This window comes from Choloepus didactylus, chromosome 11 (assembly GCF_015220235.1).
Source record: "Choloepus didactylus isolate mChoDid1 chromosome 11, mChoDid1.pri, whole genome shotgun sequence".
NCBI lineage: Eukaryota > Metazoa > Chordata > Mammalia > Pilosa > Megalonychidae > Choloepus > Choloepus didactylus.
The window spans coordinates 60,364,938-60,386,859 of NC_051317.1; the positions used below are offsets into that span (position 1 = coordinate 60,364,938).

General features: G+C 37.8%; 1 long non-coding RNA gene across 3 annotated transcripts in view; it reads right to left on the bottom strand.

The window, feature by feature from the left end:
* The window catches only part of LOC119506343, a 222,329-nt gene that overhangs the window by 7,149 nt on the left and 193,258 nt on the right, over nucleotides 1-21,922 (bottom strand). For 2 of the 3 annotated variants that reach the window (XR_005210978.1, XR_005210977.1), the window contains one exon: nucleotides 6,014-6,419. The exons of the other annotated variant lie outside the window; for it this stretch is intronic. This is a non-coding gene — a long non-coding RNA (uncharacterized LOC119506343). Of the gene's footprint in view, nucleotides 1-6,013; nucleotides 6,420-21,922 lie in introns of those variants that run through there. 3 annotated transcript variants of the gene reach the window in all.

Below are 21,922 nucleotides of genomic sequence, written 5' to 3' on the forward strand. Positions count from 1 at the left end.
AGAGCTTCTCTGTGGCACCACGCGGCTCCGCAGCTCGGGCTATGGGGGAGGGGATCTCCCGACCTGGTTCCGCAGGTTTTACTTACAGATTTTATGCTGTGTTCTCGGGCATTCCTCCCAATTCAGGTTGGTGTATGATGAATGGATGGTCTCGTTTGTCCCCCCGCAGTTATTCTGGATTATTTACTGGTTGTTTCTGGTTTTTTGTAGTTGTTCCAGGGGGACTACTTAGCTTCCACTCCTCTCTATGCCTCCATCTTGCCCCTAAGTCCTGATTGTTGTTTTTAAAGAGGTTATTGCCTCTGGGTTTTAGGACTTCTCTGGCATAGGAACACTCTGGTGGATTTAAGTTTCTGAGAGATAAAACTTAGTGAGTGCATCTTTTATAGAATCCCAGGTAGGGACCTAGGTATTTGGGGCTACTTTTTGTAAAGGCATGGCATACTGTGGTCCTTTGGGATGTCTAGCTGAACCTCCAGGATAGCCTCTTGACTCTATTTGGGATCTCAGCCACTGTGACCTTAGCGTGTTACCTTTCTTTTTTCCCCCTTTTGGTCAAGTAGGCATTTTCAACTCCTCACTTCCAGGGCCAGGCTCATTCTTGGGAGTCATGTCCCACATCACCAGGGAGATTAATTCCCCTGGGAGTCATGTCCCTTGTCGGTGGGGGGTGGGGGTGATAGAGATTAATGAATTTATTTGTTGAGTTGAGCTTAGAGAGAGAAAGGCCACATCTAAGGAGCAAAATAGGTTCCCTGGAGGTGCCTCTTAGGCATAATTATAGGAGGGCTCAGCCTCCCATTTACAACCATAAGTTTCACAAGAGCAAGCCTCAAGTTGAGGGCTTGATTTATGAAGCAGTGGATTCCTAAATTCACTAAATATATATTCTATTCCAAGATAAACAGTCAGTGTTTTACATTGTCTTCAATTAGCTGTATAAACATCATCACTCTCATCTTGAAACAGTTATCATAATACATCCCAGAGCTTTTATCAACTGCTAATTATTCATCCCTAGTATTAATGTACTCTTGGTAAGATATTCCTATTAAATATAGTCTTCAATATGTAATGGGTAGTTTTTCCATATACCACTCTGTTGTTAACTCTATGCACCAGTGTCATACCTTATAAGTATATCATGCTAACACTTATTTAGGTTTGTGGTGCTACTCTTTGTGTTACATGCCTTTAAACAACCATTTACAAACATGTCAGCTGACAGATCATTAAAATTACTTTTGATAAAAGTTCACTATGTGAACTTTGGCATTTACTACAGTAAAATCAACTAATTAAGTGAATATTGCTATAACATCATACTAAGTGATAATGCTATATCAAAATTTCTTCCATTTTATTCCTATCTACATATTTGTATGAACAAGGTTTATCAGCATGTATGTATTTAAAAACAAACAAATAAAATTGACGCAAAATCCTGTTTCACCCTAGCAATGAACAATATCCATAGATACATGAATTTATTGAGGAAAAAACATGCCCATCCATCTCTTTAAAAAAAACGTTGCTTTTCATGTTAATAATTTTCAAAATTTGCAATATATTTATTTTGTTTGATCACTCATGCACTAATAACAACTGTAGTGATAATGAAATCCAGGAAAATATTTTAAAATATGTGGGATCCTATGTTTTCAGGAAATTATTTTTTAATGTTTTTTTAAAAAAAATGTTTATATTTTTAAAAAACATATGAATACATATATTTTTAAGGGGTACATAATATGTGATCTGGAAGGAATATCAAGCATAAAGCTATTTACATTATGACTTCTTTGAGGGAATTGGAACAAAAATTGCAGCTCTAAGAGAAAAGTGGAGATGTAAAATTTCTGTTAAGATGATCTTTCAAACACTTTTTAAATAGATTATTGCATTTGAGTAGATAATTCCATTTAAATACCACTGGACACATTTAAAAGAGTGACACAGTAGTTTCATTTTAATATGTCAATATTTACAACGTGGCAATTGCATTATTTGCAACCATTTCACTTGTGATAAAAGTTTTGGATATCAACTTTAAAATGTGAGAAGGGGGTTAGTAGTTTTTCAAGATTCTCTTAGAAGTGCAAGAGCAACTATTTGAAGACCACTGCATTCGTCAATGGTGGAGCAATCCTGTGACAGGCTGAGCAGGTATAACCAAGTCTGGGGAGAATAGTAAGTCAGTCTTGAAAGCTCAAGAAGCCCATTGGAGCCATTTGTCCTTCTACCATCCTAAATGCCAACAAATACTCAGAGGCCTGGCTGTTACCTGAAGGACTGTATGCTGTTCTCTTTCAAGTTCTTTGTTCATATTTTCACTTCATTGTCAAAAGATAAACAGTATTTCATTAAATCTTATGTGAAGCTACTTATTCACTTTAATATTTAAGGGATACTGACATCACTAACAAGGTGTCCCCTAGAGCACTCAGAGGACACTCTCCTAGGAGTCCCTAGCCTCAGCTCAGCCACTACTACTAAGTGAACTTAGGCAGCTGTAGCATACTCTGCAATTTCAGTCTTTCAATCCGTAAAAGGAGGAAATGAACATTTTCCTCGCTACTTCATAGGGTTTTGTAAGATAATATATTACCTCTTGCTAGACTCTAAAGATCTATGTAAAACTGAAGTATTTTCATTATCATTATTATTATTTAATCAAAAATGATTATTGAATATTTACTCTCTCCCTAGCACTATACTAGCCACTACAGGAGAATAAGAGTATATGAGCCCCCTTCCATCCTTAAGGAGCTTCAAAACTAGTTGTGGATGTGAGGGTCAGAGGGATGTTAGTATCGTAAGAATAAAACCACATAAAATAGAAAGCGGTACTGCTGGTATGTCACTTATCTTGCCCATTTTTTTCTTCAACAACATATCCTCTGGCTACCACTGATTCATCCCACTAAGGAACATCCCATGAATTTAAGAATATGATTTCTTTCTCTCAGCACAAATATGAACTATAAGAAAGAAAGAGCTATGTGCTCTTCTCCCATCTCAATTTTCCCCGAATTAAAGAAATCTAAATATAAGGCAAAGTGTTTTTATCCAGCTTGTGCATATTTTTATGTATTATTTGAATGCTTTGCACTTTTAATGAGGAAAAGATATTAAATGAAAATGAGACAGTGTTTGCAAAGGGCATTCTCCTAAAATAAAAAAGTAAACTAAAACAAAATTTGTTCTTTTATTCATTCAATACATCTTTAATGAACAGCAGAGAATATAACAGAACAGTCTCTACTCTCAGGGACCTTATATCCTACTGGGACAAAGAAACAAATTAATAAACAAAAAAATAAGACATTTCCATACAAAGAGCGATGGGGGGGATGCAACATGCAAACGATAGGGGAAGAGTCAACTGGCAGATAGAATCAAAACAAGTACAAAAACCATGAACTAGGAGTATACTTAGCATGTTCAAATCATGACGAGAAACCCAGCACGGCTATAGCACAAGGAGAGAACAGTGAGAGATGAGCTCATAAAACAGGCCTGAGCTATATTAAGCAGACTTTTGTAGGCTGGGGAACAGACTTTGAATTTTATTCTAAGTGTACTGGGAAGGCATTGGAAGATTTTAAGCAAGGGAGTGATATTATTTATGTTGTATCTTTGTTATTTATATTATGTTTATATGTCTAAAAACATCACTTTGGCAGCTTTGTAGATATGTAAACTATGAGGATATCCAAGACTGATGCACCCTGAATAAAGACCAACCTCAACAAAAGGGAAGGTCAAGGGAGAGATGAGAGGGACGGTGGAGCAAGGGACAATTTATCAAGAGAAATGGCTGGGAAGTAGGATCCAGAATCAGCCCATGGCACAATTTAAAAAGAAGTCTGTCTTTAGGAAAAGATCTCCCCTTCTTTATCCCTTTCTCATACTTACCCTAGATTCCTTAGGCATCCACTGCCCTCATTTGTTTTCTAGCTGCCCAAAATCCCTACTACTCAGACCTAATGCTCCAAATTCAATCAAAGACTTCTATAATTCACATTAAAAAAAAAAGAAAAAAAAAGCTTATTCCCTCAATAAGGCTCATTTCAGCTAGGTATTAGAAGGGAAGCATTCTGATTACACTAACACTGAAATGAATGAGTTTTCAAACAACTCCAGGTATAGACGCATTTGTAAAACTTGTTAAAACACATGAACATCAATTGAAAAATTTTATACAGCAGAACTATATAATGAATTTCAAACAATATCGGAGAAAGGTAGGAATATGCAAGAGCATGAGAAGAGACATTCTACGCATAATTCATTTCTATATAATACAATATCTATTACAGTACCTTGTATATTTAGGAAAGAATTAATTCTTCATATTTTATATAATGGATTATATTTTTGCTCTTCTCTTAAAAATTAAATCACTTTGTTCTTCTCATAATGGAATTAATCCAGAATATTTCTCTACTTTCACTCCTACAAAACAATAGAAACATCTAGCTAAAAAAAAATGAACTGTTCTACCAAAAAATAAAGCTATTAATACCTGAGTACCTCAAATAATGACAAATTCAGCTAACTCTACCCTTTGCCACTGGTAGTTGAGCCTACGGACTCAATAAATTCCAAGTTTAAAGCAAGCTATAGTGCTACTACTTTTTTAGAGATGAAGAGATAAATAAGGAGAGGAAACTGGATTGAAAGAATATTTAATTAAATCAGCAGAATGGTCTAAAACATGCAAGACATTGTGGGGAAGGAAGAAAACACTCCAAATTCATTTCGAGATTAACTGTATATTCAGACTACTGTCCAATCACTTTGCAATGACCTATTCAGGTGGCACTTACTTTCTGAGAGACACATGGATTCATATAACTACCTATCAGCCAATTCCTTTCATAATTATAGACTCAGATGACACGCTTGTTATTCCTACCAAAATGTTTCAAGTTATCACATGGTGCAAATCAATAGGGGATATTAGCTCACAATTTGGAACCCTTTCCAAATATAACCACTCCTCATTTTTCAGTATCATTTAGGTATAAGGAACCCCTTAAATTCTATCCATGGACCCAAAGTTACAAATCTCTGCCTCTAATGTCAGAAAAGAGCAATGAAAGAGAAAGTAATACTCAAGTATTTTAGAAATGTGCTATTTTAAGAGAAGCATGGAATTAATGTTTATTGTGAACATCTATTATTTGCCCAGCACTACATATATAAACATATATGTAAATATAAATAAATAAATATATAAAAATATGTATTTCAGCACTTCATCCTCATAAAACCTAATCATTTTTAACAGTTTTAACAGAGGTTTAGTAACTATCCCATGATCACACAGTTTGTAAAGGCAGGCCAGAAACCAAGGTCTGTGTGATTTCCACCACACCATGAAGCCATATGTAGTATAATATCAGGAATGTTTGCATTTTAAAAGAGAAAGCCCACAGAAAGCAATGTTAGAAATAAAGAAAAGCAGGGAAGGAACAAAGAATTGCTTTAGCCATAAAATTTCAAACATCAGAAATACCAATATTCCATTGGATTATAAGAACCAAAAAGATAATTTACTTTGCAAAACTCCATAGTCTTCATCTTTTCATTGCTTACAATATTATTTTGGCAGCCAAAATGTCTGCATAATAGGTATTTTGCAGACAGCTTCATTTCATATTTAATATTTTAGGCCCATGGGGTACTTAGCTTGGGAAAATCTTTTCTTGTTCCAGGCTGATGATGTATCCAGATTGAACTGTGGCTGGTTGATCTCAGACCTTACTTGAATAAGGGAAACTCTCTAGGGAAAAGAGTCTAGTTCTGTCCTCTGGCCTAGTCAAAATTAGCAGTCCCCAGAGCTCTTCAAACCATCATAGAAATTCTCCCTGCACACTGCTTTACACACTTTTATTTGGCTGCTAATCATAACTTTAGTTTGTGCCAGGACACATGGCCCTGTGTTAGCAGCTCACCCCACCGCTCACTGAAACCTTCCCTACAAATCAGCATTTCACTTCTCTGCCCACTGTGGTAGATTGTTTTCAGAGATGGTCACAACAATTCCTCACATCTCACATACCCCTTTGCAGTGTGACTTTGTCCCTCTGCAAGAGACAAAGAGATGGAGTTTATTTTCCCTCCCCTTAAACCTGGACTGGCAGAATAATGCAGTAAAAGTGACACCATCTGATTTCAAAAGATAGGTTTAAAGAAGACTTACAGCTTCCATTTTTCGCTTTCTCAGAACCCAAAGACTGCCATCTTCTGAAGATCTCACCAACTGGAGGATGAAAGGTCTCACCAACTGGAGGATGAAAGGTCACATGGAGAACTCAAGTGCCACAGGTGACCACCAACACCAACTGTCAGATGTATGAGGGGGCACATCTGTGGTCTCCAGCCCCTCAGGAAAGCCATCAGATGAAGTCCTGTGATCCCAGGGAAGACCAGAAAAAGAACTATCCAGATTGCAAATCCAGAAAATTGTGAGAAATAATAAATGGTTGCTGTTTTAAACTACTAAGTTTTGGTATATTTAGTTTCACAGAAATAGATAACTGAAACACCCCCTTTTGGCAGTCTTAAGAGTCATCCAAAAGTTTAACTCAATCTTATGAGTTGTCTTTACCAATACATCATGTTTTTTCACATAATGGTTACATATTATGCCATCCAAGGGTGGGGGGGGGTGAACATTACATGATTAGGAAATTCCAAAAACTGTTAGCTGTCAATAAAAAAATTGGAAAATCTTCACTTTTGTATTTTATATTTTAAAATATAACATAATAGAGTATGGGCATTGTACTGGTTTGGAACTGTTATGGACCCCAGAAGATCCATGATCTTTTAATCCAGTCTTGTTAAGTGGAACCTTTTAATTGAGTGTTTCCATGGAGATGTGACTCACCCAACTGTGGGTGATAACTTTGATTAAATTATTTCCATGAGGTGTTGACACTGCCCATTCAGGGTGGGTCTTGATTAGTTCACTGGAGTACTTAAGAAAGCCCAAGAGCAGAAACAGATGCTGATTCCTGGAAACACTTGGAGATGCAGACAGAAAGATGTGTGGAGATGCTAAGCTAAGAGATGAAGCCCAGAGTTTGCCCTGGAGAAGCTAAGAGGGGATTACCAGATGCTTAGAGAGAAATTCCCCAGGAGAACCAAACAGAGAGCTGAAAGAAGCTAAGAGAGACAGAAGCCCAGAGACATTTTGGAGAAGGCCATTTTGAAACGCAACCCGAGAGCAAAGGACAAGCAGATGCCAGCCATGTGCCTTTCCAGCTGACAGAGGTGTTCTGGACTCCACTGGCCTTTCTTCAGTGAAGGTATCCTCATGTTGATGCTTAATTTGGACACTTTTATGGCCTTAGAACTGTAAATTTGTAACCTAATAAATCCCCTTTATAAAATCCAATTTGTTTTTTAGTATTTTGCATAACAGCAGCTTTAGCAAACTTTAATCTATTAAATAGATTTAGCAAGCTTTAGAAAAATAGGCATTGAAGTGAGGAAGACCTGGATTTGAATTGTGCCTCCAGCACTTTCAGGGGCTGCATTAAGAGGAATTGGCAGAAGTTATTTCCAGTTCATAGAAGAATCATCTTTCCACTGGGCTAACAAAATGGACTTTTATAGAGTTAATGCTGGGCTGTGGGGATTTCCCAGCCTAAGTCTTAGAAATAGCCCTGAGTTCTGAATTTTCTAATAATTTTTTTTCTTTTCCTTTCTTGGTTTCAGGCTGTTACTGATTTGGGAAAGCTTTGTCAGCTAATATGTTAACATTACTTAGAACTTATTTACCAGGGCTCTGTGCTATCTATGAACCCCTAAATGGTAAGAAAAATTTGGGAGCAGACCTCAAAAGGATAATAAGAGCATACTATGAACAACTCTAAACACATAGACTTAACAGCTTAGATAAAATGGAGCAATTTCATGAAAAACACAAACTACCACAACTCACCCAACATGAAATAGATTATTGGAATTAAGGAAATTGATATCATAAATAAACAACTCCTCCTCAAAAATATCTCCATGCCCAGATAATTTCATTGGAGGATTTTACCAAACATTAACAGAAGAATTAATACCAAATCTATACAATCTCTTCCAGAAGATATGAGGACGAAATAGTTTCCAATTCATTTATGAAGCCAGTGTTATCCTAGTATCCAAATCAGACAAAAATAACACCAAAAGAGAGAAAACTGCAGACTAATATCTCTCATGAATATATATTCAAAAATCCTTATAAAATATTAACAAAATTCATCAATATATAAAAATAATTATACACCATGCTTAAGTGAGGGGGGATTTATTCCAGTGATACAAAGTTGGTTCAATATTTCAAAAGCAATCAATGTAGTGTACCATATTAATAGATTAAAGAAGAAAAATCATATAATCATATCAATTGATGCAGAAAAAGCATTTGACAAAATTCAGCATGCATTCATTTCTCTAAGGGAAATAGAAATAGAGGGGAAATTCCCCAACTTGTTAAAGATTATCTATAAAAAATCTACAGCTAACATTATACTTAATGGTGAAAGAAAGATTCCACACCCTAGGAACAAGGCAAGTATGTCTTCTCTCACCACTCTTATTTGACATAATGCTGAAAGTTTTAGACAGTGCAATAAGAAAAGAAAAGGAACTACAAGTCACACAGACCAAAAAAGAATAAATAAAAACTATCCATATTTGCAAGTAACATGATTGTCTATGTAGAAAATTCCAAGGAATCTAAACAAAACAAAACAAAACTTTCTAGAACAAATAAGTGAGTTCTGAAACATCACAGGATATAAAATAAACATACAGAAATGAATTTTATTTCTATTTACTAGCAATAAACACATACACACCAAAGATAAAAATACAATACCACCTACAATCATTCAAAAACATGAAATACATAGGTGTAAGTCTAACAAAATGCATGCAGAAATAGTACGCTGAAAACTGCAAAAATCATGGTGAAAAAATCAAGGATCTAAATGGAGACTGTTCTAGTTTGCTAATGCTGCCAGAATGCAAAACACCAGAAATGGATTGGCTTTTATAAAAAGGGGTTTATTTAGTTACACAGTTACAGTCTTAAGGCCATAAAGTGTCCAAGGTAACACATCAACAATTGGGTACCTTCACTGGAGGATGGCCAGTGGCTCTTGGGGCATTGTCCTCTCTTAGCTTCTCAGGAGCAAAAGTTCCCATACTGTTTAATGTTCTTTCCCATACTGATGGTTTGTGCTGGTGTCCTTTCTAGTTAAAAAGCAGTAGACAGACCAGATAGGTGGACAGTTTATGATGCTATTCCATGGATGTATGCATTATTTGAAGTCATACCCAGGAGTGGACTATGAATGGAATCGAATAGTATAATCCCTAATATGTTCACAATTCAGAAGTAGCCTAAACCAAACTAACTGCTCGTATTCTTGCCAAAGTATTCCTCTGTTAGCTAGGAATGCACGTGGCCAGCATCTGCTCTGGACGCCTGGTTTCAAAATGTCTTTCTCCCAGGATGTTCCACTCTAAGCTGCAGTTCCTCAAAAATATCACTTAGTTGCTCTTGGGGCATTGTCCTTTCTTAGCATCTCAGGAGCAAAAGTCTGCTTTCAACGGCCATCTTCAAACTGTCTCTCAGCTGCAGCTACTCTCTCTGCTCCTGTGCATTCTTCAAAGTGTCCCTCTTGGCCGTAGCAAGCTCACATCTTCTGTCTGAGCTTATATAGTGCTCCAGTAATTTAATTCAGACCCACCCTGAATGGGTGGGTCAACACCTCCATGGAAATTATCCAATCAGAATCATCACCCACAGTTTGGTGGGGTGTATCTCCATAGAAACACTCAGAGAATTACAATCTAATTAACACTGATAGGTCTGCCCACACAAGATTACATCAAAGATAATGGCGTTTGGGGGGACATAATATATTCAAACTGGCACAGAGACACATGCTATGTTCCTGCATTGGAAGGCTCAAGACAGTAAAGATGCAAATTCTCCCTGAGTTTACATACAGGTATATTAAAATTCTATCAAAATCCCATGAAGATTTTTTTGTAGATAGAGACAAAGTTATTCTAAAATTTATACAGAAAGGTAAAGGAACTAAACAGCTAAAAAATTTGAAAAATAAAAATAAAGCAGGACAAATCAGTCTTGAATCTGTTTCAGGACTTATTATACAGCTACAGCAATCAAGACAATATGCTATTGGCAGAGGAAGACACATAAGTCAATGGAACAGAAGAAAGCAGAAATAGACCCACACAAATATGCCCAACTGATTTTTGACAAAGATGCAAAAGCAATTCCATGGAGGAAAGAAAGCCTTTTCAGCAAATCATGTGGAGCAATTAGACATCCATAAGCAGACCCAAGTCTCACTCAACATAGAAAAATTAACTCAAAAGAGATCAGCCGACTTCGGGAAGATGGCAGTTAGGAAAGACAGGGCAAAAAAACACCTCTGTGAAAAATACTAAATAAAAGCCAGAAAGTGACCCAAAACACAAGTTCCAGCGATATACCAGCTGGACATGGTCTGCTAAATCCGCAGGCACTGTGCACTTGGTAAAACCAGGAGTCTGCATTCTGAAATGAGTAAGTAAGCCTGCTGAATATCTAGCACCCATGCATCACCGTGGGTTGGTGTTTGGAGTCGGACTAGTTGTTTTTTAAAAAAACCCAAAAGTGGCTGCAGATACGGCAGTGAGAACTGCACAGTAAAGAGCGACAAGAATGGGCTATGGGTATGCCTCAATATCTGGCGTGGACGATAGCTTTTTGTGCACCAGCTGATAATTGTCTCAGAGTGGGGAAGGCAGAGGTTAGCCAAAAGGGGAAAATAACCACGCCCCTTACACTTTTCTTCCTGGCAGGCTGGGAATGCTCCTGCCCAGTGCCAGCACCACAGCCCAGAGCCATGCCAAAAAACCCAGTGTGAGGGTAAGTGTTCATAGCAACACACACACATGCCACAATATTGGGTGTGGACAATGGCCTTTCGTGCACCCATAGCTAATTGTCCTGGAGCTAGGAAGGTGCAGCTGTGCAAAAAGGGGGAAATTAACATGCCCTGTACAGCTATCCTCTCAGCAGGTTGGGAACAATCCTATATGGCCTGGCAACCCAAACTTCCCTTGAGTGACAGGGCGCACTTGTGACGTAGCACAGGCTTCCCTCAGCAGAGGCCCTAGGAGGGCATGGCTTGGAAGAGGGACCCACTCAGAAATCCCAGGGACCATACACCAATACCGAGGACTGTGGGTCAGCAGCAAAGACAATCTGTGGTGAGACTGAACTGAAGGTTTAGATGCTTGCAACAGCCCTAAATCTCCAGGAACATCTGGGAAGTTTGATTATTAAAGCTGCCCTCCCTCCCTAACTGCTCAGACACATTCAGGGCGGACAGCACCAACAACACACCCAAACTTGGTGCAGCAATTGGACCCCCACAAGAATCAGACCCACACACACCACAAAGACAAAGTTGCGGATAACTGGCTTGAGAGGAAGAGATGGCTCATGGATTCCACCTGTTGGTTAGTTAGCGAAAGTGTATGCCACCAAGCTGTAGATCTGATAAATTAGAGAATAGTCTTTGAATTGACCTACATATCCTAAAAGAACCCTATCAAGTTAAGCAAATGCCAAGAGGCCAAAAACAACAGAAAATTTTAAAGCATGTGAAAAACCAGACAATATGGATAACCCAAACCCAAACACCCAAATCAAAAGGTCAGAGGAGAAGCAGTACTTGGAGCAATTAATCAAAGAACTAAAGACAAACAACAAGAGCATGGCACAGGATATAAAGGACATAAAGAAGACCCTAGAACAGCATAAAGAAGAAATTGCAGGAGTAAATAAAAAAATAGATTATCTTATGGAAATAAAGGAAACTGTCAACCAAATTAAAAAGATTCTGGATGCTCACAGTACAAGACTAGAGGAAGCTGAGCAATGAATCAGTGACCTAGAGGATGACAAAATGGGAAATGAAAGAACAAAAGAAAGAATGGGGAAAAAATTTAAAAAAATCAAAATGGACCTCTGGGATATGATACATAAAATAAAACATTCAAATATAAGACTCATTGGTGTCCCAGAAGGGAAAGATAAGAGTCTAGAAATAGTATTCAAAGAAATTGTTGGGGAAAACTTCCCCAACCTTTTACACAATATAAATACACAAAGCATAAATGCCCAGTGAACTCCAAATAGAATAAATCCAAATAAACCCACTCCGAGACATATTCTGATCAGACTATCAAATACTGAAGAATAGGAGCAAGTTCTGGAAGCAGCAAGAGAAAAGCAATTCACCACATACAAAGGAAACAACATAAGACTAAGTAGTGACTACTCAGCAGCCACTATGGAGGTGGGAAGGCAGTGGCATCACATATTTAAAATTCTGAGAGAGAAAAATTTCCAACCAAGAATATTTTATCCAGCAAAACTCTCCTTCAAATTTGAGGGAGAGCTTACATTTTTCACAGACAAACAAATGCTGAGAGATTTTGCTAATAAAAGACCTGCCCTACTTCAGATACTAAAGGGAGCCCCACCAACAGAGAAACAAAGAAAGGAGAGAGAGAGATGGAGAAAGGTTCAGCACTAAAGAGATTCAATAGTGGCTCATTAACGGACGATAAGAGAGAGAGGGAAAAAATATATCTGACAAACATAAACCAAAGGATAGGATGGCTGATTCAAGAAATGCCTTCACAGTAATAACGTTGAATGTAAATGGATTAAACTCCCCAATTAAAAGATACAGATTGGCAGAGTAGATCAAAAAATATAAACCATCAATATGCTGCATACAAGAGACTCATCTTAGACACAGGTGTGGAGACACGGAAGTTCCCCTGGCTTAACAAACTATAGAGCAGGGCCTTCCCAAAGCTCCAGATGTCTGAAGGCGGACACTGGGCTAGGTAAAGGCCAAAAGCTTTGCATGTCTGAAGGCAGACTGCAATTTAGATGAGGGAATAGTCTCTGAGCGCCTGCTGGGCTCCTTCCATGCTCCTGTCTCCCACCCCCACTGTTTCCCATCTAGTGCCCAAAGAAATTGTCCCTTAAGACTAAAGATATGTAAATACACCTCATGACTTTAGAAACAATGTACCCTCCCGGAGATACCTGTAGGAAACTACCTTGTATGCTATAAAGACCTGTAGAAATAAGTAGAATAAAACTTTCTTTTGCATGAACACTGAAGACGGAGTGTGCTCCCCTTCGTTCACACAGGGACACAAAGAAATTGAAAGTGAAAGGACAGAAAAAAATATTTCATGCAAGCTACAGCCAAAAGAAAGCAGGAGTAGCAATATTAATCTCAGATAAAATAGACTTTAAATGCAAGGATGTCATGAGAGACAAAGAAGGCCACTACATACTAATAAAAGGGGCAATTCAACGAGAAGAAATAACAATCATAAATGTTTATGCACCCAATCAAGGTGCCACAAAATACATGAGAAAAACACTGGCAAAACTAAAGGAAGCAATTGATGTTCCCACAATAATTATGGAAGACTTCAACACATCACTCTCTCCTATAGATAGATCAACCAGACAGAAGACCAATAAGGAAACTGAAAACCTAAACAATCTGATAAATGAATTGGATTTAACAGACATATACAGAACATTACATCCCAAATCACCAGGATACACATTCTTCTCTAGTGCTCATGGAACCTTCTCCAGAATAGACCATATGCTGGGACATAAAACAAGCCTCAATAAATTTAAAAAACTTGAAATTATTCAAAGCACATTCTCTGACCACAGTGGAATACAATTAGAAGTCAATAACCATCAGAGACTTAGAAAATTCACAAATACCTGGAGGTTAACCAACATGCTCCTAAACAATCAGTGGGTTAAAGAAGAAAGAGCAAGAGAAATTGCTAAACATATAGAGAAGAATGAAAATGAGAACACAACATATCAAAACCTATGGGACGCAGCAAAAGCAGTACTGAGGGGGAAGTTCATAGCACTAAATGCATACATCAAAAGGGAAGAAAGAGCTAACATCACAGAACTAATGGAGCAACTGAAGAAGCTAGAAAATGAACAGCAAACTAATCCTAAACCAAGTAGAAGGAAAGAAATAACAAGGATAAAAGCAGAAATAAATGACATAGAGAACAAAAAAACAATAGAAAGAATAAATAACACCAAGGATTGGTTCTTTGAGACCAACAAGATTGACAAGCCCCAAACTAGACTGACAAAATCAAAAAGAGAGAAGACCCATATAAACAAAATAATGAATAAGAAAAGTGACATTACTATGGATCCTAAAGAAAGTAAAAAATTATAAGAGGATACTATGAACAACTGTATGCCAACAAACTGGATAATGTAGAGGAAATGGACAATTTCCTGGAAACATGAACAACCCGGACTGACCAGAAAAGAAATAAAAGACCTCAACCAACAAATCACAAGCAAAGAGATCCAATCAGTCATTCAAAAACTTCCCACAAATAAATGCCCAGGGCCAGATGGCTTCACAGGGGTATTCTACCAAACTTTCAAAAAAGAAGTGACACCAATCTTACTTAAACTCTTTCAAAACATTGAAGAAAATGGAACACTACCTAACACATTTTATGAAGCTAGCATCAATCTAACACCAAAACCAGGCAAAGATGTCACAAAAAAGGAAAACTACAGGCCAATCTCCCTAATGAATATAGATACAAAAATTCTCAACAAAATACTTGCAAATTGAATCCAAAGACTCATTAAAAAAATCATACACCATGAACAAGTGGGGTTCATTCCAGGCATGCAAGGATGGTTCAACATAAGAAAATCAATCAATGTAATACAACACATTAACAAATCAAAACAGAAAAATCAAATGACCATCTCAATAGATGCTGAAAAAGCATTCGAGAAAATCCAACATTGCCTTTTGATAAAAACACTTCAAAAGGTAGGAATTGAAGGAAACTCAGTATGATAAAGACCATATATGAAAAACCCACAGCCAGCATAGTACTCAATGGCGAGAGACTGAAAGCCTTCCTTCTAAGATCAGGAACAAGACAAGGATGCCCACTGTTACCACTGTTATTCAACATTGTGCTGGAAGTGCTAGCCAGGGCAATCCGGCAAGACAAAGAAATAAAAGGCATCCAAATTGGAAAGGAAGAAGTAAAACTGTCATTATTTGCAGATGATATGATCTTATATCTGGAAAACCCTGAGAAATCACCAATACAGCTATTAGAGCTAATAAACAAATTTTGCGAAGTAGCAGGATACAAGATTAATGCACATAAGTCAGTAATGTTTCTATATGCCAGAAATGAGTGAAGTGAAGAGACCTCAAGAAAAAGATACCATTTTCAGTAGCAACTAAAAAAATCAAGTACCTAGGAATCAACTTAACCAAAGATGTAAAAGACCTATACAAAGAAAACAACATAACTCTACTAAAAGAAATAGAAAGGGACCTTAAAAGATGGAAAAATATTCCCTGTTCATGGATAGGAAGGCTAAATGTCATTAAGATGTCAATTGTACCCAAACTCATCTACAGAGTCAATGCAATCCCAATCAAAATTCCAACAACCTACTTTGCAGACTTGGAAAAGCTAGTTATCAAATTTATTTGAAAAGGGAAGATGCCTCGAATTGCTAAAAACACTCTAAAAAAGAAAAAACAAAGTAGGAGGACTTACACTCCCTGACTTTGAAGCTTACTATAAAGCCACAGTAGTCAAAACAGTATGGTACTGGCACAAACATAGATGTATCAATCAATGGAATCAAATTGAGAATTCAGAGACAGACCCCCAGATCTACAGCTGACTGACTTTGATAAGGCCCCCAAAGCCACTGAACGGGGACATAACAGTCTTTTCAACAAATGGGGCTGGGAGAGTTGGATACCCATATCGAAAAGAATGAAAGAGGACCCCTACCTCATACCCTACACAAAAATTAACTCAACATGGATCAAAGACCTCAATATAAAAGACAGTACCATATGGTTTGATGGGTTGAGCCCTCTACCATAAGTTTTACCCTTGGGAAGACGGTTGCTGCAAAGGAGAGGCTAGGCCTCCCTATGGTTGTGCCTAAGAGCCTCCTCCCGAATGCCTCTTTGTTGCTCAGATGTGGCCCTCTCTCTCTGGCTAAGCCAACTTGAAAGGTGAAATCACTGCCCTCCCCACTACGTGGGATCAGACACCCAGGGGAGTGAATCTCCCTGGCAACGTGGAATATGACTCCCGGGGAGGAATGTAGACCTGGCATCGTGGGATGGAGAACATCTTCTTGACCAAAAGGGGGATGTGAAAGGAAATGAAATAAGCTTCAGTGGCAGAGAGATTCCAAAAGGAGCCGAGAGGTCACTCTGGTGGGCACTCTTACGCACACTGTAGACAACTCTTTTTAGGTTCCAAAGAATTGGGGTAGCTGGTGGTGGATACCTGAAACTATCAAACTACAACCCAGAACCCATGAATCTCGAAGACAGTTGTATAAAAATGTAGCTTATGAGGGGTGACAATGGGATTGGGAAAGCCATAAGGACCACACTCCACTTTGTCTAGTTTATGGATGGATGAGTAGAAAAATAGGGGAAGGAAACAAACAGACAAAGGTCTCCAGTGTTCTTTTTTACTTCAATTGCTCTTTTTCACTCTAATTATTATTCTTGTTATTTTTGTGTGTGTGCTAATGAAGGTGTCAGGGATTGATTTGGGTGATGAATGTACCACTATGTAATGGTACTGTAAACAATCGAAAGTACGATTTGTTTTGCATGACTGCGTGGTATGTGAATATATCTCAATAAAATTAAGATAAAAAAAAAAAAAATGACAGTACCATAAAACTTCTAGAAGATAATGTAGGGAGACATCTTCAAGACCTTGTATTAGGAGGTCACTTCCTAGACCTTACACCCAGAGCACAAGCAACAAAGGAAAAAATAGATAAATGAGAACTCCTCAAACTCAGACGTTTCTGCACCTCAAGTGAATCTGTCAAACAGATAAAGAGGCAGCTAACTCAATGGGAAAAAAATTTTGGAAGCCATGTTATCTGACAAAAGATTGTTATCTTGCATATACAAAGAAATCCTACAACTCAATGACAATAGTACAGATAGCCCAATTATAAAATGGGCAAAAGATATGAAGAGACAGTTCTGTGAAGGGGAAATGTAAATAGCCAAGAAACACATGAAAAAATGTTCAGCTTCACTAGCTATTAGAGAGATGCAAATTAAGACTATAACGAGATACCATCTCACACCAATTAGAATGGCTGCCATTAAACAAAGAGGAAACTACAAATGCTGGAGAGGATGTGGAGAAATTGGAACTCTTATTCATTGTTGGTGGTACTATATAATGGTTCAGCCACTCTGGAAGACAGTCTGGCAGTTCCTTAGAAAACTAGATACAGAGTTACCCTTCGATCTGGCTATTGCACTTCTCGGTATATACCCGGAAGATCTGAAAGTGAAGCAAACAGATATCTGAGCGCCAATGTTCATAGGAGCATTATTCACAATTGCCAAGAGATGGAAACAACCCAAATGTCCTTCAACAGATGAGCGGATAAATAAAATGTGGTATATACACACATTGGAATACTATGCAGCAGTAAGAAGGAATGATGTCATGAAACATATGACAACTTGGATGAACCTTGAAGACATAACGCTGAGTGAAATAAGCCAGGCACAAAAAGAGAAACACTATATGCTACTACTAATGTGAACATTGCTGGGGAAGAATGCAGGGGTGTTGGGCTTCCCCACCTTGATGGTTTCTGATGTGCTCACAGACATTGGGGACTGGCGGTTTGACGGGCTGAGCCCTCAATCACGGGACTTGCCCTTGGGAGGACTGCTACTGCAAAGGAGAGGCTAGACTTGCTTATAATTGTGCCTAAGTTTCTCCTCCTGAATGCCTCTTTGTTGCTCAGATGTGGCCTTCTCTCTCTAGCTAAGCAAACTTGGCAGATGAAATCACTGCCCTCCCCCATGGGGGATCTGACACCCAGAGGTGTAAATAACCCTGGCAACGTGCAATACGACTCCTGGGGAGGAATCTGGATCCAGCATTGTGGGATGGAGAACATCTTCTTGACCAAATGGGGGATGTGAAAGGAAATGAAATAAGTTTCAGTGGCTGAGAGATTCCAAAAGGAGCTGAGAGGTTGCTCTGGTGGGCACTCTTATGCAGAATATAAATAACCCTTTTTAGGTTCTAATGAATTGGAATAGCTAGCAGTAAATACCTGAAACTATCAAACTACAACCCAGGACACTTGAATCTTGAAGACAATTGTATAACAATGCAGCTTATAAGGGATGAGAATGTGATTGGGAAAGCCATGTGGATCACACTCCGCTTTGTCCAGTGTACGGATGGATGCGTAGAAAAATGGGGGCAAAAAATAGAAAAAAAAAGCACACAGCATTCTTTTTTATTTTAATTGTTCTTTTCCACTTTAATTTTTACTCTTATTATTTTTGTGTGTGTGGTAACGAAAATGTTCAAAAATTAATTTTGGTGATTGACGCACAAATATATGGTGGTACTGGGAACCATTGAATGTACGCTTTGTATGACTGCATGGTATGTGAATATATCTCAATAAAACTGAATTATTAAAATAAAAAAAGAGAGATCAGCCAGCTAAATGTAAAAGTAAAGCTATGAAATTTTAGAAAGAAACATAGGAGAAAATCTTCACAACCTAGGGTTAGTTAAAGATATCTTAGACTTCACACCAAATGCTTAGTGACAACACCAAATGCTGACAAGGATGCAGTAAAACTGGATCAGTCATACATTGCTGGTGGTATTACAAAATAGTGGTCACCCTGGAAAACAGTTTGGCAGTTTCTTAAGACAAATAAACATGCAACTACCATATGACCCACCAATTGTACTCTTTGGTATTTATATAGAGAAATGAAAACTTGTGTTCACACAAAAACCTGTACACAATTTATGGCAGCTTATGAATAACAGCCCAAAACTGGAAACAATCCAGGTGTCCTACAACAGATGAATGGATAAACAAACTGTGGTATATCCATCGAATACTATTCAGCAATAAAAAAGAACAACCTAATGACAGAAAGAGCAACCTGGATGAATCTACATAGAATTATACTGACTGAAAAAGAGGTGATCCCTAAAAGTTACATAATGCATTTTCCCATTTACATAACATTTTTGAAATGACAAAACTATAGAAATGGAGAACCGATCACTGGTTACCAGGGTTTAAGGAGGGAATGTAGGCAGGAGGGAAGTAGGTGTTGCTGTAAAAGTGCAAGACGAGTATGCTGGTTTGAAACTACTATGCATCCTGGAAACACCATGTTCTTATTCCATCCCTGTGGGGAGCAGACCTATTGTGGGTGGGACCTTTTGATTAGATTCTTTCCTTGGAGAAATTACTCTGCCCATTCAAGGTGGGTCTTAAATGTCTTTACTAGCATCCACTATGAGAGGATAAAAGGCAGAGACATTTTTAAGAGAGCTCAGAGATACTTAAACAGAAACGCCCCGGGAGGAACAAACAGAGAAGTTAAGAAAGCAGTTAAAATACGTAACCCAGTGTTTGCCCCGGGGGGCAGCTAAGAGAGAAGCTAAGAGAGATTTTGCAGAAAACCATTTTGAAGTCAGAAGCTGGGAGAGAAGGGCCAGCAGATGTTGCCATGTGCCTTCCCATGTGACAGAGGAACCCCAGATGCCACTGGCCTTTCCTCAGAGAAGATATCTACCTCTTGATGCCTTAATTTGGACATTTCATGGCCTTAGAACTGTAAATTTGTGAACTAATAAACCCCCATTGTAAAAGCCAATCCATTTCTGGTATTTTACATTCTAGCAGCTTTAGCAAACAGAAACAATGAGGAATATTGGTGGTGATGGAAATTTTCTGTATCTTGACTGTATCAACGTAAATATCCTGGTTGTAATACTGTCCTACAGTTGTGCAAAATGTCACCATTGGGGGAAACTGTGTAAAGGATACACAGGATCTCTTGGATCTACAATGATCTCAAAATAAAATTTCATTTTAAAAAGAGCACAAAGGTAGGTAAATAAATAAATAAATAAACATACAAATAAATAAATAAATAAATAAATACTTTCTGAACAGTTATTACGGACTTCTAATTTACTTCACTTTCTGAGTCAGAATCAATTTCACCATGTGAAAAATCCGTGTTCCATATAATGGCAAATAGGCATACGTGTCTAGAGTGAGATTAAGGCAGTGGCAAGCAAATTTTAAACCTTCAGACTGAAATTCTAACCATCTGTGGTGGTTTGAAGCTGTATGTACCCCAGAAAAACAAACTTTTAAATTTAATCCATTCCTGTTTGTGTGAACACACTGTAGATAGACTTTTTGATGAGGTTACTTCAGTTAAGGTGTGTCCCACCTCAATCAGGATGGGTCTTAATCCTATTACTGGAGTCCTTTATAAGCAGAATGAATTCAGACATGAGGGAGAGAAAGCCAGAAGGTGAACTTCAATGGAACCCAGAAACACTGGCAAGTGCCTTGACATGTGACAAACTAATGAACAAGGAAAGCCAGTCTTTAGGAAGGAAGCATCACCTTGATGATGCCTTGATTTGGACTTTTTCCCAGCCTCAAACCATGAGCAATTCCCATTGTTTAACCCAATCCATTTCATGGTATTTGTTTGAGCAGCCTAGGAAACTAAAATACCATCTTTAAATACAGATACAGAAGTTCCACCACGGAATTGCTTAGAGGGTCTTGAGCAGGACTCTTTGTTTATTTGCTATGATAGCCTACATCTGGAAACAATAACAGTGACAAAATTCTATCTTGGTTAACCTACACCTGCCATTCCAACTTTTAATGGAAAGTCTATTCTACCACCAGAGCATGGGCATAAAATCATCAGGTGGATCCAATTTCACAAACTCAGACACTAGACTTGGAAATACTATTTTCATCCATCACCCATCTTCAAAAACCTTCAATAGCTTTCCATTCCCTACAGGAAAAGGTACAAACCTCTTAGATTAGCACACAAAGCCACCACCTAGCTCCCACCCACTTCTCTCACCAGTCCTCTACACCATCCAATTCAGTGTTTTTGAATCCAAAGTTGCTATGTGTCATTAAATAATTTCTCAGTCAACACACACTATAAATGTAACTATTACCATGTAGAAATCCTTTAGTTTATTTTCTTCTTTATAAGCATCTCAAACACACTGGGAAACACTATCACCAGACTATCAAATTATTATCAACAGCCTTTCCTAAAACTATTCACCATCCTTGTCTCAAAATTCTGTGTAAAATTGATTTTTCATCAGAACTTGATAACAGGAAATAAAACACTTTGGAAATAAAACCATAAAAGGAAAACTATAAACTGCTGAATATTTTATTTTTATTGTTAAATGGATAGATTTTTAAAATGGAAAAGAAAAATGCGACTACCGAATAACATGCTACCCAATTAAACTGCTACATATTTTCAAATCCCAATAACTCCTTGGATTTCATATTTCAATAACCAAACACTCAAAGAAATAGAAAGAAATTTGAAAAACATTGGCCTATCTCTACTTCCACAATTGTGCAGGCACACTAGGAAGTCGGCAAGGTTGAATGCACGACATGTCCCTGTTTAAATCAACAAAGGCAGAGAAGAGAGCACTCATTGTTAAGTATATTCTAGCAACGTGCAAACTGAAAAACCATTATAAATAACTAAATCATAAATTTAAAAGAAGAAAAGCTAATTTCTTTTGACAAAGAAATAATGACAACAATAACTTGGGTTTCTATAACATATTAGAAAACTCCAAATTTTTACTCAGTTATCTCTCATTCTCACACAGTTTT